The following is a 14,770-nucleotide window of genomic DNA, read 5'->3' on the forward strand; positions in this document are numbered from 1 at the left end:
ACCATTGCAACTTCATAACCCCTTCTACAACCCTTTAGATCACATAACATCAACAGATACGAAGAAAGTAAATTGGAAAAAGAAAATACTGCATGGCAAGCACCCGTATCATATAACACAGCCACACATCGATCAAGACGCATCTGATCAAGGCATTATATACAGTGAGACGGAAGGATTCGTGATGGCAATACAGGATCAAACAATAAACACCAAATATTACAGCAAGCATATTATTGAAGATCCCAATACCACAACAGATAAATGCAGACTTTGCAAACAACAAATAGAAACAGTAGATCACATCACAAGTGGATGCACAATACTAGCAAATACAGAATACACCAGAAAACATGACAATGTAGCAAAAATAATACATCAACAACTTGCCATACGACATAAACTAATAAAACAACACGTTCCCCTATACAAGTATGCACCACAAAATGTACTGGAGAATGATGAATACAAATTATACTGGAACAGAACCATTATAACAGATAAAACAGCACCACATAACAAACCTGACATCATACTCACCAATAAAAACAAGAAATTAACACAACTAATCGAAATATCCATACCCAATACAACAAAAATATACAGAAGAAAACAGGAGAAAAAATTGAAAAATACATCCAAGTGGCTGACGAAGTCAAGGACATGTGGCATCAGAATAAAGTTGACATTATACCAATTATACTATCAACTACAGGAGTCATACCACACAATATCCACCAGTACATCAACGCAATACAGCTACATCCAAACTTATATATATACACAACTACAGAAATCTGTAATTATTGATACATGTTCAATTACCCAAAAGTTCATAAATGCAATGTAACATATACCGTACAGTTAAAAGGAAGTCACGCTCGATCGAGGTCCGCGTCACTTTCCATTTTTAACGAGACTAACGTCTGATAAAGGAAATAATAATAATAGTAATAATAATAAGTTATATATGTCAAGCAGAGTGTACTCGTGTATGTCCACAGTCTCCTCCCGAGCTCTTGAACTGATTTCAGCCGAATGTGGCACAGAAGCAGCAAGCCTCACAAGTACCACCACTGTGGGGCTCGTAACATCGTAGCTCCAACATGGCCGGAGGTACCGGCAAATGTGTTTCTCCAGTCCCTGACATGTAGGCTGATTGCACAAGAGGCATGTTGCGTGGGAACAGCATTGGCCTCCCAAATCAACCTGTTTTGCAGGTCACCTACATGTCAGTGGCAAAGAACAGTTTTCCAGGCCCCTGAAATGTTAGCTGCCCTGCATGACCATTGTATTGTGCTGGAGTAGTATCAGCTTGCTTTTTCGACCTGCTTGGCAGCCTGTATGTTAGGGACAAATGAAGGATTTTCAATCTGCTGAAGTGCAGGGTGCTCTGCATGACAAGCATAGTGCAGGAGTGGAATGAGCCAGCTTAATTGTATTGCAGGGGCTACATGTGCCGATGTGTGTAGGTGCGAGCAGATTGAGAAGGATGGAGGAGAGGATGGACAGAGTTACAGGTAGGACGAAATGGATGGAAACAGGGAAGAAGGGGAAGATGCATGCATCTGATGGAAGGTGTATAGGTGCAGTGAGCAGGGGGGGGGGGGGGGAGGTGAAAGGAAGAGGGGGAGGAGAGATGGGACGTTACAGGGAGATGATGATATGGTCAGAGGGAGGGGCAGGAACATATGGTCAGAGAGTTGGTGTGGAGGACATGGACGAAGAGATGGCGTTGCTGAGGATATCATTGCCAGTGAAAGTACCTCTAAAGCAACTAAAACACAAATTCAATTTTGAAGTACTGCGTTTTTCAGAGGCTTCACGTTATTGTGGCAAACGATCGACGAGACCTTCGACCCAACCTCGCCCGAATTGTCCAACTCCTCGGTGGTGCAGAGTACGTGGTCCACACACAGACTGTTTGAATCGACCCCACACATGTTCGACGGTCTTCGTCGGGGGAAATGAAAGGGCGCTTCATTCTGGTGATCCTACCGTGCTGGAGGAGGAACGTGTTCACGAGGACACGAGGATCAGCTCCGAAGTCACCACCCGACGAGACGAATGTGTCACCAAAATGTTGGCGGTGCGATCCGACTGTTGGCTGCAGAATCTCGACCCTGTACCTGAGAAGGGTGAGCCTGGCCTCAACAGCCGGGAGGTGTGCACAGTGCAGGGCTGGCGGTTATTGCTGAAACAACCGGTTTTTCGGCTGTAACGGTTCTTTCAACGGCAGTTTAGCCTGAGGATTAAAACCGTTCAAAGCAACAAGTTTCCGGTTTTTTATTTCCTGTAATAAACATATAAATGGAACGAAGACAGAAAAATAGACACTCCTTCGGTACATAGAATCAAAACACAAAATTACATAGGCAAATAAAAAGAAAACTTTATCCATCCACAATTCGCTATCGATTTTAATTTTTTGAAACTCTGTTCAATAATCATGTTGTAATCGAGGCTCAAACCACTATTTGGGCATTAGCAATAGTCAGTGCTAATGGATGAAAACTGAGGTTGAAGAAAACTGTTTTTCGTGACAATTTATCCGTTTTCAAGGGCTACAGGCAAGGCGTATCACGTAGACTATGGCAACGTATCGGCTACTTTCAGTTTTTACTGTAGTCAACGAACGAATTGTTAAATTACAAATTTTCTCCTTACATGGCGTCACAAGTTTGTTTTGGCTCCTCCCGTTCTTACTCTTTTGAAGCAAAGGGAGCATTGCAATTTTTATAATAACGCAATATTTCGAAGCAATGCAAATTTTACAAATAACAATTACACGTGAAACTTCCTGGCAGATTAAAACTGTGTGCCGGACCGAGACTCGAACGCGGGACCTTTGCCTTTCGCGGGCAAGTGCGGGTCGTGAGCGGTGCTTCAGCAGCTCAGTGCCCGTGAAAGGCAAAGGTCCCGAGTTCGAGTCTCGGTCCGGCACACAGTTTTCATCTAACGGGAAGTTTGATATCAGCGCACACTCCGCTGCAGAGTGAAAATCACATTCAACAATTATAAGTTTTTTTTAAAGGTTTATTTAAAAATCATGAATTTTAGATACGCTGCTATACACCTAATTGATATTTCTATTCTTTACGCGGTTATTCGTAAAAAATAAAAAAAGTTCTATAACCGAGACCAAACAAATACCAAAAATCCCACTTTTTCAGAAACAAAATAGCGGTATCGGTTTCAACCGGTCGTTTATTGCCAGCCCTACTACGGTGACCCTTTGTAATGCTAACCCAGACCACACTCCGCCACTGCCTTGTTGCGGGTGTTCGCTATTACTTGTAGCCCACCGTATAGAACCAATGAGTAACTACACCTTACGAAAACTGCGTGTGAAGAAAGTGAATTCTTAGTTAACAACAGGACAATCACAATCACAAAAACTGTATTACAGTAACACATCAGTAATCATTACATAATCACATAATGCATTTTTTTTTACTTTCGAATTGAACACTTAGGATCACGCATTCCTTCTTTGTCTCGAGTCTCCTCTTTCTCCAGAACTCACTCCAAATGAACTCTGTACAGTTGCTTCCGTTCATCTGTCCAGGCTTTTCCAGTCTTCCTACAAGGGAACCTCCCCATCGCACCCCCCTCAGATTTAGTTATAAGTTGGCACAGTGGATAGGCCTTGAAAAACTGAACACAGATCAATTGAGAAAACAGGAAGAAGTTGTGCGGAACTGTGAAAAAATAAGCAAAATATACAAACTGAGTAGTTCATGGCAAGATAGGCAACATCAAGGACGCTGGGACCGCAGCAGCGCCGTGGTCTCGTGGTAACGTGAGCAGCTGCGGAACGAAAGGTCGTTGGTTCAAATCTTCCATCGAATGAGAACTTTAATTTTTTATTTTCAGTTTATGTGACAAACTCTTACGTTTTCATCACTTTTTTGGGAGTGATTATCACATCCACAAGAAAACCTAAATCGGGCAAGGTAGAAGAATCTTTTTACCCATTCGCCAAGTGTACAAGTTAGGTGGGTCGACAACATATTCCTGTCATATGACGCACATGTCGTCACCAGTGTCGTATAGAATATATCACATGTGTTTTCTTGTGGAGGAATCGGTTGACCTATGACCTTGCGATCAAATGTTTTCGGTTCCGATTGGAGAGGCACGTCCTTTCGTCTACTAATCGCACGGTTTTGCGATGCGGTCGCAAAACACAGACACTAAACTTATTACAGTCAACAGAGACGTCAATGAACGAACGGACAGATAATAACTATGCAAGAATAAAGAAAGTAAAATTTTCACTCGTTGGAAGACTTGAACAAAGGACCTCTCCTTCTGCAGCTGCTCACTCTACCACGGGACCACGGCGCTCCTGAGCTCACGTTCTCCTTTATGTTGCCTATGTGGCCAAGACTGATGACCAGTTTGTACATTTTGCTTATTTTTTCACAGTTCCACACAACTTCTTCCTGTTTTCTCAATTGATCTGTGTTCAGTTTATCAAGGCCTATCCACTGTGCCAAGTTATAACTAAATCTGAGGGGGATGCGATGGGGAGGTTCCCTTGTTAGTTATTTCCACTTGAAAACCTTCCAAATTTTGAATCATTGTCGGACATGTATCCCTATTTAACATCTGAACTTGCTCCATGTTGAAGTCTTCTTTTTCCACAGATAGTCGAATATCCTTTTGGTTAGTCTGGTTTTCTCCATTCTGTACAGGTGTCCTAGAAATGGCAACCTCCTCTTTTTCACGGTCCCCGAGATTTTTTCAAGCTTTCATTTTTGCTCCGAAGCTTCCAGCCAGTTTCAACCTGCGTTGGACCCACGATTTTCCGCAGTATTCTTCTTTCCAGTACCTCCAGCTTTGACAGCCCGGTCGGCCGTGCGGTCTAACGCTTTGCTTCCAGAGCAGGAAGGCGTGCCCGTCCCCAGCAGGAATCCGCCCGGCGGATTAGTGTTGTAATGTTGCTGCTTTAAGTTGTTCTGAAAGCGGTGCTGATATTCAAGACAATAAAAGCGGGTTAAAAGCTGTGAGCTATCTGGGGAAGTTATCCTTGCATTACTGAGCAACTGTTTCACCAGGTATCCAGTCTAGTTTACCAAATTCCCAACCAGACTAACATTAATTGTAATCTTTTAGTAGGCATCTTACGATAACCGGTGATATATATGTAAAAAGACAATTTAAATAAAAAGAAATAAATCAGTTTATATTTGGACATTTACTTTAACATTGATCATAGTTCCGTTAAATTTTCAGCATATTAAACTTGATTCATAACTAAACTGGTGCCTTATTTAGGATTGTGAAAATGTGAGTTTGTAATCTTACGGAACACATCAAATATGGAGCCAAGATTGGGAGACTGCATACAACACTGCATTCATAAAATAACACACGAAGAATGTTGAAACATATGCAAGAGGAAATTAACCACAACCAACCGATTCAATTTTCACCCAAAGAAGTTACGTTCGTAGCGCAATCCTGTCCGTCATGAAATTGCCACACACTGGTATACTAAATTCATACTAACTCTCTGTGAAATCTTCCCGAAAAGAATAGCTGAGGGCTACTTTGATGATTACACCACATGCTTCACGTGGTCAACTTGGTTTACACAAAGAGTGTAACTCCTCTATAATTTTGATAATTAAAATAAATTACATCGAAACGCAATTTACAAAAGAAAAAACTCTAACTGGTTACTGTCGTCTTACTATTAACCTGATGGGTCAAACCATTGTATAAGCACGTGGTACTGGTCCCACAAAGTACACCCCACGTGGATTGAGCATAAAGAAAAGTTGCTATATTGAAAAATATTGTCACGACGAGACGTTATAATCTCACGCACATTCGCATTTAAGATTGATGATCTTAGTTAGAGTTACTGATCAACACGTGGTTCCACTTTACTCACAAAGTAGTGACAAAGCAACTACTGGAAGACATTCTGAACTTCACACTCGAATTAAACTGCGTTGCAATTTAAGATAACATTAGATACGCAGACACACGGTGTAAACATCATAAACAGAAGTTAGTAACGAACATATACTTCATTAGGCTGGTGGCAGATAGGTAAACGTACCAGAGACGATGAAACACGTAATAGAGTCGCAATATTTACGCTGTGAAAAGAAGTGTACGACGAAATAGCTGTGTCGAGTGACAGAAGAACGATAATCCACCACAAAAAAGAGTGACAAACATGCTGAACAGTGAGTGGATGGCGAAAAAACGAAGAGGTGAATATAGAACAGTGACAAAAGTGGTAGTGCGACCTACAGACCAGATGTGAGGAAACGCAGAGCAGCAAATTACATTTTTTTAGAAAAAATCGTGAGGTGAACTGTTTGTATCGTTACAGATGCCACTGATGATGCCTTAGAACAGGAGAAGGCGATACGCGTATGGATTCAATAAAATAAATAGCACCAGGAAAAGGCAGTTTGATTTGCAAAACAAGTATTTATATGGTTGCTGCGGAGGATTGCCACACAAACAAACTCGAAAATAAAAACTGCTGGGGACTGCTGTGTCTTTCTCCTTCCTTACACAACGGTTCCTCGTGGAATCATCGTGCAATGACGTCAGCTGCCCCCGCACGCCTGCCTCCTGCCCCCCCCCCTCCCCCTACCCATCCACATCCCTTGGCCACCGGGCTGGCTCGACGCAGCGTCGCTCCCTCAGAGGGGCGTGGCCAGCAGCGCGCGTCTGCGCATCGTGCTGCTCAAGTAGCTGTACATCATACACTGAGGTCAGAAAAGTCACGGGACAGTGACACGTGACACGTGGCGGCAGTGTAGCGTGCACGAGATACCAAAGGACAGAGCATTGGTGGAGCTGTCGTCATTTGTACTCAAGTGAGTCACGTGACAAGGTTTCCGGCGTCACTATAGCTGCACATCGAGAGTTAACAGACTCTGAAGGTGGGATGATAGTTGGAGCTAGATTTGTCGCACATTCCGTTTCGGAAATCGTTAGGGATTGCAACATTCTGGAATCCTAAGTGCCAGGAGTGTGGCAAGAGGTCCAAATTTCAGGCGTTACCTCTCACACCACGGGCCGACTGCCTTCACTTACCGATCGAGAGCAGCGGCACCTGCGTTCTGTGCTAAGACACAGGGAACGCTGTGAAATAGCGCAGGCACTTTGTGCGACGAATGCATCTGTTAGGACAGTGCGGGGAAATTTGGCCATAATGGGCTGTGGCAGCAGGCGACCGACGCGAATGCCCTGGATGAGTCACTGTTGCAGTTGGTAAGAGCTGATGGCGGGGTTCGAGTGTGGGGGCGGACTCCACAAAACCGTGCACCCAGGTTCACTGTGCGAGCTGGTGGTAGCTCCATGAAGGTGTGGGCTGCGTTTACATGGGAGGCACTGATTACTGGCTCAAATGGCTGTGAGCTTAACATCTGAGGTCATCAGTCCCCTAGAACGTAGAACTACTTAGACCTAACTAACCTAAGGACAGCACACACACCCATGCCGGAGGCAGTATGCGAACCTGCGACCGTAGCGGTCGCGCGGTTCCAGACTGAAGCGCCTAGAACCGCTCGGCCACACTTTGAGACCACCTGCAGTCACTCATAGACTTTTATTTTTATGGAAGGCAATGCACTATCGCACAGAATCACAATTGTTCGCAATTGGTTTGAAGGACATACTGGACAATTCGAGCAAACGGTTCGGCCACCCACATCGCCCGGCACGAATCCCGCCGAACGTATATGGTGTAAGGTGCCAGGACATGGACACTTACACGTTAGCTCACCAACATTAGTATTAATAGTAAAGGGCATCAGATCATGACTCTACTGAATTATGATAAATATGAAGCACTATCGAGCAGTACTGCCTGCATGTCTGCTGGATTGAGCCACTAGAGGCCCGTCCACACGCAACGATCTGTCTGCGCACATCACATCTGCGCACATCACATCTGCGCACACAGAGCGTTGCGTGTGGACAGAAGATTTGCACCAACCTGAGGTGTGTGCAAACCTGGGAGTTGGAGTTGGAGGTTTGAGCGAAACCTCTCAAATCTGTGGGTTCAAACCACATCTGCGCAGACAAGTTGGAGCGTGTGGACAGGAGATCGCCGCAAATCTGGGGCGAAACAGCTGTTTGCACAGTCTAGGGTTTGTATTTGTGCGCGCAGGGCATTAAAATGGCTGATACTTGTCAGTGTTCTCGAGAGTTTGTAAGTGAATTCATTGAAATATACAGAAACCACCCATGTTTGTGGAAGATTTAAAAGTAAAGAATACAGTGACCGAGACAAAAAGACAGCAACGTACAATGCTCTAATTGAAAACCTGCGGGCAGTTGACGCCTCGGCAAACACAGAAACACTAATCTAGAAGATCTGGTGTAGGAGTAGATCAAGTATACCAGCCAACGTTATCGTATTTTGATCTGCTTGACTTTCTTAGTGATCAAGAAACGCCAAGACCAAGCAGGAGTACAATTGGAGATGAAATTGGAGTGTCATTGTGCGAGGAAATGGAACACGAGGTAATGTAAAACAATATATTTCACATACGTTTATCAAAAGTTTATTCAAAAGAATATATTTGTGTGAAAACATAATAGAAAATTAACTACTGTTATAAAAAGAAGTCATCCTTCAAGACAGCGTAAATAGCTTCACATGCGTTGGGTATTATTTCACTCAACGCTTGTTTCGATATTGCAGTTGAAAATTCCAAATCCTTGTAGCTGCTTCCTGTTGCTAGGAATCTTAATGTTGCCGCCAGCCGTTCATGAGGAGAAATTGCTCTTCTCATACAAGTACTTATTCTCATAATATGAGGGCTTACAAGCTTTAAGAGATAATTATAAGTTTCGACATCCATCCGCAAATAATTTTGCCAGTCGTTATGTTCGCCCTGCAACTCTCGCAGTAAATTTACGTAAGAAAACTGCTTTCGCTTTAGCAGCCACTGTCCACACCATTTTGACCGCTTTCTCTGTTTCCTGCGGTTGGTCTGAATGTTTTTTGCAACACAAGTTCCGAACACAGACCACAACCCAATTCGTCCATTTGACGTTTACGGGGAGCGTAGTCGCTTGCCACTGATATTTCTTTTCTGCACCGACAATTGGCGGCCGAGTAGAAGATTGGGGTTTGCGTCGTGTGAACACACCACATTTACAGCGATCTTTTGCATGTACAGACATCTGCGCCGATGTCTGCGCAGACGGATCGTTGCGTGTGGACCGGGCTTAACTTAAAGCGTTGGTGAAAAGCGTCCGAAGTTGTAAAGTCTGCAGATGGCCGTAGCTCGCCGAGCCGCCGTGCGACGCAGGTAGCGGGACAATGCGGCGCTTTTTGGGGTAGCCCGACATTGGCCGAAACTGAGTATGCTTCCGCCGCGTTTTCGTAAGCGAGGGAGACGGGAGAATTGTAGAGGGGCTTCGCCTTCAGCCATCGAGCGGTGCGGACTTGGAGACGGCGTCTAGGCCATCGTCTTCGAAGGGAGATATAACGGTCTGTATCGCAGCACTGCACCAACGCGTGTTCCGTGCAGAGTTCTGCGGTTAGAGTTCTTTGCGAGCTCAGAAGCGAGATTTTCACCAGCGCATAACCACTTCCAACATCTTACCTAATATTCTCGATCTAGAAGTTATCCTTGCGAGCGGCCGAGTATTTTTCAACGCAGCTGCCGGTAATTGCTAATTGTTAATGTGCCATACTCAGGAGTGTGTGGGTGGACAAAGAGATTCACATTTGTTTTGTAAATTTTGTCATTATATGAAATAAAAATGCCAATATTACGATCGAATTATCGACTTCATTGTAGCTAGCATTTACACTGTCCCAGTAAGCTTTACATGTACTTTAGTCACTGCACAGCTTGCCCAGACGGGAAGGAAAGAAGGTTTGCAGTCGTCAATGTCAGCGACGGACTGATAAGCTTACAATGGGACATAATCGGGGCGTCAGTCCGCGCACCAAATCCTGCACCGGCAACACTTTCGGCAATTATGGACGGCTACAGGGGCAGCGCGGGTCAGTATTTCTGCAAGGCGACTTGCAACGACCTGTTGAGTCGATGGCGCGTCGAGTTGCTGAACTACGGCGGGCAACGTGAGGTCTGACGCGGTACCGGGAGGCGCCCCGTGGCTTCTGAGGCCTCAGTGTACAGCAGGGGTGTGCGTCGAGCTGAGCGACCACGTCTGAGGGAGGCCGGACAGCCGCGTTGTCAGGCAAGCCGCGGCTGCCTCGCCATAACATGCCCAGCTCTGTGTCCTCTCTGGCTAGCGTGGCGTCCCTCAGGGCCCCATATACAGGCTGGTACAAAAGGGTACGGCCAAACTCACAGGACACATTCCTCACACACAAAGAAAGAAAATATGTTATGTGAACATGTGTCCGGAAACGCTTATTTTCCATGTTAGAGGTCATTTTAGTTTCGTCAGTATGTACTGTACTTCCTCGATTCACCGCCAGTTGGCCCAATTGAAGGAAGGTAATGTCGACTTCGGTGCTTGTGTCGACATGCGACTCATTGCTCTACAGTACTAGCATCGAGCACATCTGTACGTTGCATCAACAGGTTAGTGTTCATCACGACCGCGGTTTTGCAGTCAGTGCAATGTTTACAAATGCGGAGTTGATGTATGGATTAGCACGGGGCAATAGCCGTGGCGCGGTACGTTTGTATCGAGACAGATTTCCAGAACGAAGGTGTCCCGACAGGAAGACGTTCCAAGCAATTGATCGGCGTCTTAGGGAGCACGGAACGTTCCAGCCTATGACTCGCGACTGGGGAAGACCTAGAACGACGAGGACACCTGCAATGGACGAGGCAATTTTTCGTGCAGTTGACCATAACCCTAATGTCGGCGTCAGAGAAGTTGCTGCTGTACAAGGTAACGTTGACCACGTCACTGTATGGAGAGTGCTACGGGAGAACCAGTTGTTTCCGTACCGTGTACAGCGTGTGCAGGCACTATCAGCAGCTGATTGGCCTCCACGGGTACACTTCTGCGAATGGTTCATCCAATAATGTGTCAATCCTCATTTCAGTGCAAATGTTCTCTTTACGGATGAGACTTCATTCCAACGTGATCAAATAGTAAATTTTCACAATCAGCGTGTGTGGGCTGACGAGAATCCGCACGCAATTGTGCAATCACGTCATCAACACAGATTTTCTGTGAACGTTTGGGCAGGCATTGTTGGTGATGTCTCGATTGGGCGCCATGTTCTTCCACCTACGCTCAATGGAGCACGTTATCATGATTTCATACGGGATAGTCTATCTGTGCTGCTAGAACATGTGTCTTTACAAGTACGACACAACATGTGGTTCGTGCACGATGGAGCTCCTGCACATTTCAGTCGAAGTGTTCGTACGCTTCTCAACAACAGATTCGGTGACCGATGGATTGGTAGAGACGGACCGATTCCATGGCCTCCAAGCTCCCCTGACCTCAATCCTCTTCACTTTCATTTATGGGGGCATTTGAAAGCTCTTGTCTACGCAACCCCGGTACCAAATGTAGAGACTCCAGGGCTGCATCAGCGCATCAGGGATTCCATGCGACGGAGGGTGGATGCATGTATCCTCGCTAATGGAGGACATTTTGAACATTTCCTGTAACAAAGTGTTTGAAGTCACGCTGGTACGTTCTGTTGCTGTGTGTTTCCATTCCATGAGTAATGTGATTTGAAGAGAAGTAATAAAATGAGCTCTAACATGGGAAGTAAGCGTTTCCGGACACATGTCCACGTAACATATTTTCTTTCTTTGTGTGTGAGGAATGTTTCCTGAAAGTTTGGCCGTACCTTCTTGCAACACCCTGTACAGCCCCGCAGACGCGGTCGCAGATGGACTGCCCGATGATCGTGTTCCCGCCAAGCAGCGTCTCCGTCATATCAGCGAATCCGTTCAAAATAAATTCCCTCCCCCCCTGGAAATGCTTACTTTCCTTGTTACAGCTCATTTTATTACTTCTCTTCAAATCACATTAATCATGGAATGGAAACACACAGCAACAGAATGTACCAGCGTGACTTCAAACACTTTGTTACAGGAAATGTTCAAAATGTCCTCCGTTAGCGAGGATACATGCATCCACCCTCCGTCGCATGGAATCCCTGATGCGCTGATGCAGCCCTGGAGAATGGCGTATTCTATCACAGCCGTCCACAATACGAGCACGAAGAGTCTCTACATTTGGTACCGGGGTTGCGTAGACAAGAGCTTTCAAATGCCCCCATAAATGAAAGTCAAGAGGGTTGAGGTCAGGAGAGCGTGGAGGCCACGGAATTGGTCCGCCTCTACGAATCCATCGGTCACCGAATCTATTGTTGATAAGCGTACGAACACTTGGACTGAAATGTGCAGGAGCTCCATCGTGCATGAACCACATGTTGTGTCGTACTTGTAAAGGCACATGTTCCAGCAGCACAGGTATCCCTTATGAAATCATGGCGGTGAATCGAGGAAGTACAGTACATACTGACGAAAATAAAATGAGCTCTAACGTGGAAATTAAGCTTTTCCGGACACATGTCCACTTAACGTCTTTTCTTTATTTGTGTATGAGGAATGTTTCCTGAAACTTTGGCCGTACCTTTTTGTTCAAATGGTTCAAATGACTCTGAGCTGCTGAGGTCATTAGTCCCCTAGAACTTAGAACTACTTAAACCTAACTAACCTAAGGACATCACAAACATCCATGCCCGAGGCAGGATTCGAACCTGCGACCGTAGCGGTCTTGCGTTTCCAGACTGCAGCGCCTAGCCCCCCCCCCCCCCCCCATCCCACGGTCACGTCTGTTTATACCACTGGCACAATTAACGTCCTCTCTGAAAGAAATCTCTGCCGCTCTGAGTGACAGCCAATTTATTCCGCCGATACCACTGCCAAGATATCACGGCTGCGGCCATATCGTACACGCGTAATTAAAAAGTATCTCCCGAGCAAAGCTCTCACATTAAATTAGACTAATCCGTTGCAACTTTCGCAGAACACCGTGACTGCACATCAAATGAAAATGATTACGACTAGTTACGCCTTTACGTACGCTAATAATAAAATTTAAAACTGTCGTACCTGTTTGTCTGAGACCGCTTCTCTAAAACTACTAGACAAAGCTACTAAAGGTTATTATGCTTTAATTCAATAAAGAGAAACGCGTCTGGTGAAAAAAAAATCACACATTTTTGTAGCTGTAACGACAGAACAAAATACCCTCAAAAATTATCATCGATTCGTTTGATTATTTTAGGCTGTTAAATAATTCCACGGTTACAAAAATTGTTTTGGAGTAGCGTACCCCGTGGTCTATCTCTAGTGTCCTTGATTAGGAATCCGAACACGCTCAGCACCACGTTAGATCCCCGACACTGCTCACATTTTGAATGAGAATCATCAGCTATGGCGGCCAAAGACTTTCAGCATGAGAAGTCAGCCTCATTCAGCCAACGGCCTCGTCACAGAGGGTGGTGGTGTGGACAGACGTTCAGGGCACTCTCATTTGTCTTCGGGGTGAGAAACTGCCACTAAAGGTGGAAGAATCAGCAATGATCAACAGCATGAGGATGCAGAAGGCAATGAAAACCACTGCATTAATGACACATCGGCAAACGACTCCGGACTGGTCCCCCTTTCGAACCTCTCGGAGGGAACTGGCCTTGAGGAAAAGATCGAATAATCGACGCAAGGATGAGATTCTAGGAGTTGAGGAATGGAATGTCAGAAGACTGAAAGTGGTAGGAGGTAAATTAGAATATCTGAAAAGTAAAAGGCTGAGCCTCAGTCAAGATATGGTGGGGGTCAGTGAAGCGAAATGGAAAGAAGACAAGGATTTCTGGTTCAAATGGCTCTGAGCACTATGGGACTTAACTTCTGAGGTCATCAGTCCCCTAGAATTTAGAACTACTCAAATATAACTAACCTAAGAACATCACACACATCCATGCCCGAGTCAGGATTCGAACCTGCAACCGTAGCGCGGCTCTAGACTGTAGCGCCTAGAACCGCTCGGCCACAACGGCCGGCAAGGATTTCTGGTCACATGGGTATCGGGTAATATCAAGAACAGCGGAAAATGGTCTAACGGGATTAGGATTCGATATAAACAGAAACCCCCCCAATGAACCATGGACCTTGTCGTTGGTGGGGAGGCTTGCGTGCCTCAGCGATACAGATGGCCGTACCGTAGGTGCAACCACAACGGAGGGGTATCTGTTGAGAGGCCAGACAAACATGCAGTTCCTGAAGAGGGGCAGCAGCCTTTTCAGTAGTTGCAGGGGCAACAGGCTGGATGATTGACTGATCTGGCCTTGTAACACTAACCAAAAGGGCCTTGCTGTGCTGGTACTGCGAACGGCTGAAAGCAAGGGGAAACTACAGCCGTAATTTTTCCCGAGGGCATGCAGCTTTACTGTATGGTTAAATGATGATGGCGTCCTCTTGGGTAAAATATTCCGGAGGTAAAATAGTCCCCCATTCGGATCTCCGGACGGGGACTACTCAAGAGGACGTCGTTATCAGGAGAAAGAAAACTGGCGTTCTACGGATCGGAGCGTGGAATGTCAGATCCCTTAATCGGGCAGGTAGGTTAGAAAATTTAAAAGGGGAAATGGATAGGTTAAAGTTAGATATATTTTCTCCTTTCATAAATTAAATTCAATATTTATTCTGTTACCCAAGGATTACTACTAGCCCCCATCTTTTTACCTACTTGATCCTCTGCTACCTTCACTATTTCATCTCTCAGAGCTACCCATTCTTCTTCTACTGTATTTATCTCCCCCATTCTT

This window comes from Schistocerca serialis, chromosome 3, assembly GCF_023864345.2.
Source record: "Schistocerca serialis cubense isolate TAMUIC-IGC-003099 chromosome 3, iqSchSeri2.2, whole genome shotgun sequence".
Taxonomy (NCBI): Eukaryota; Metazoa; Arthropoda; class Insecta; order Orthoptera; family Acrididae; genus Schistocerca; species Schistocerca serialis.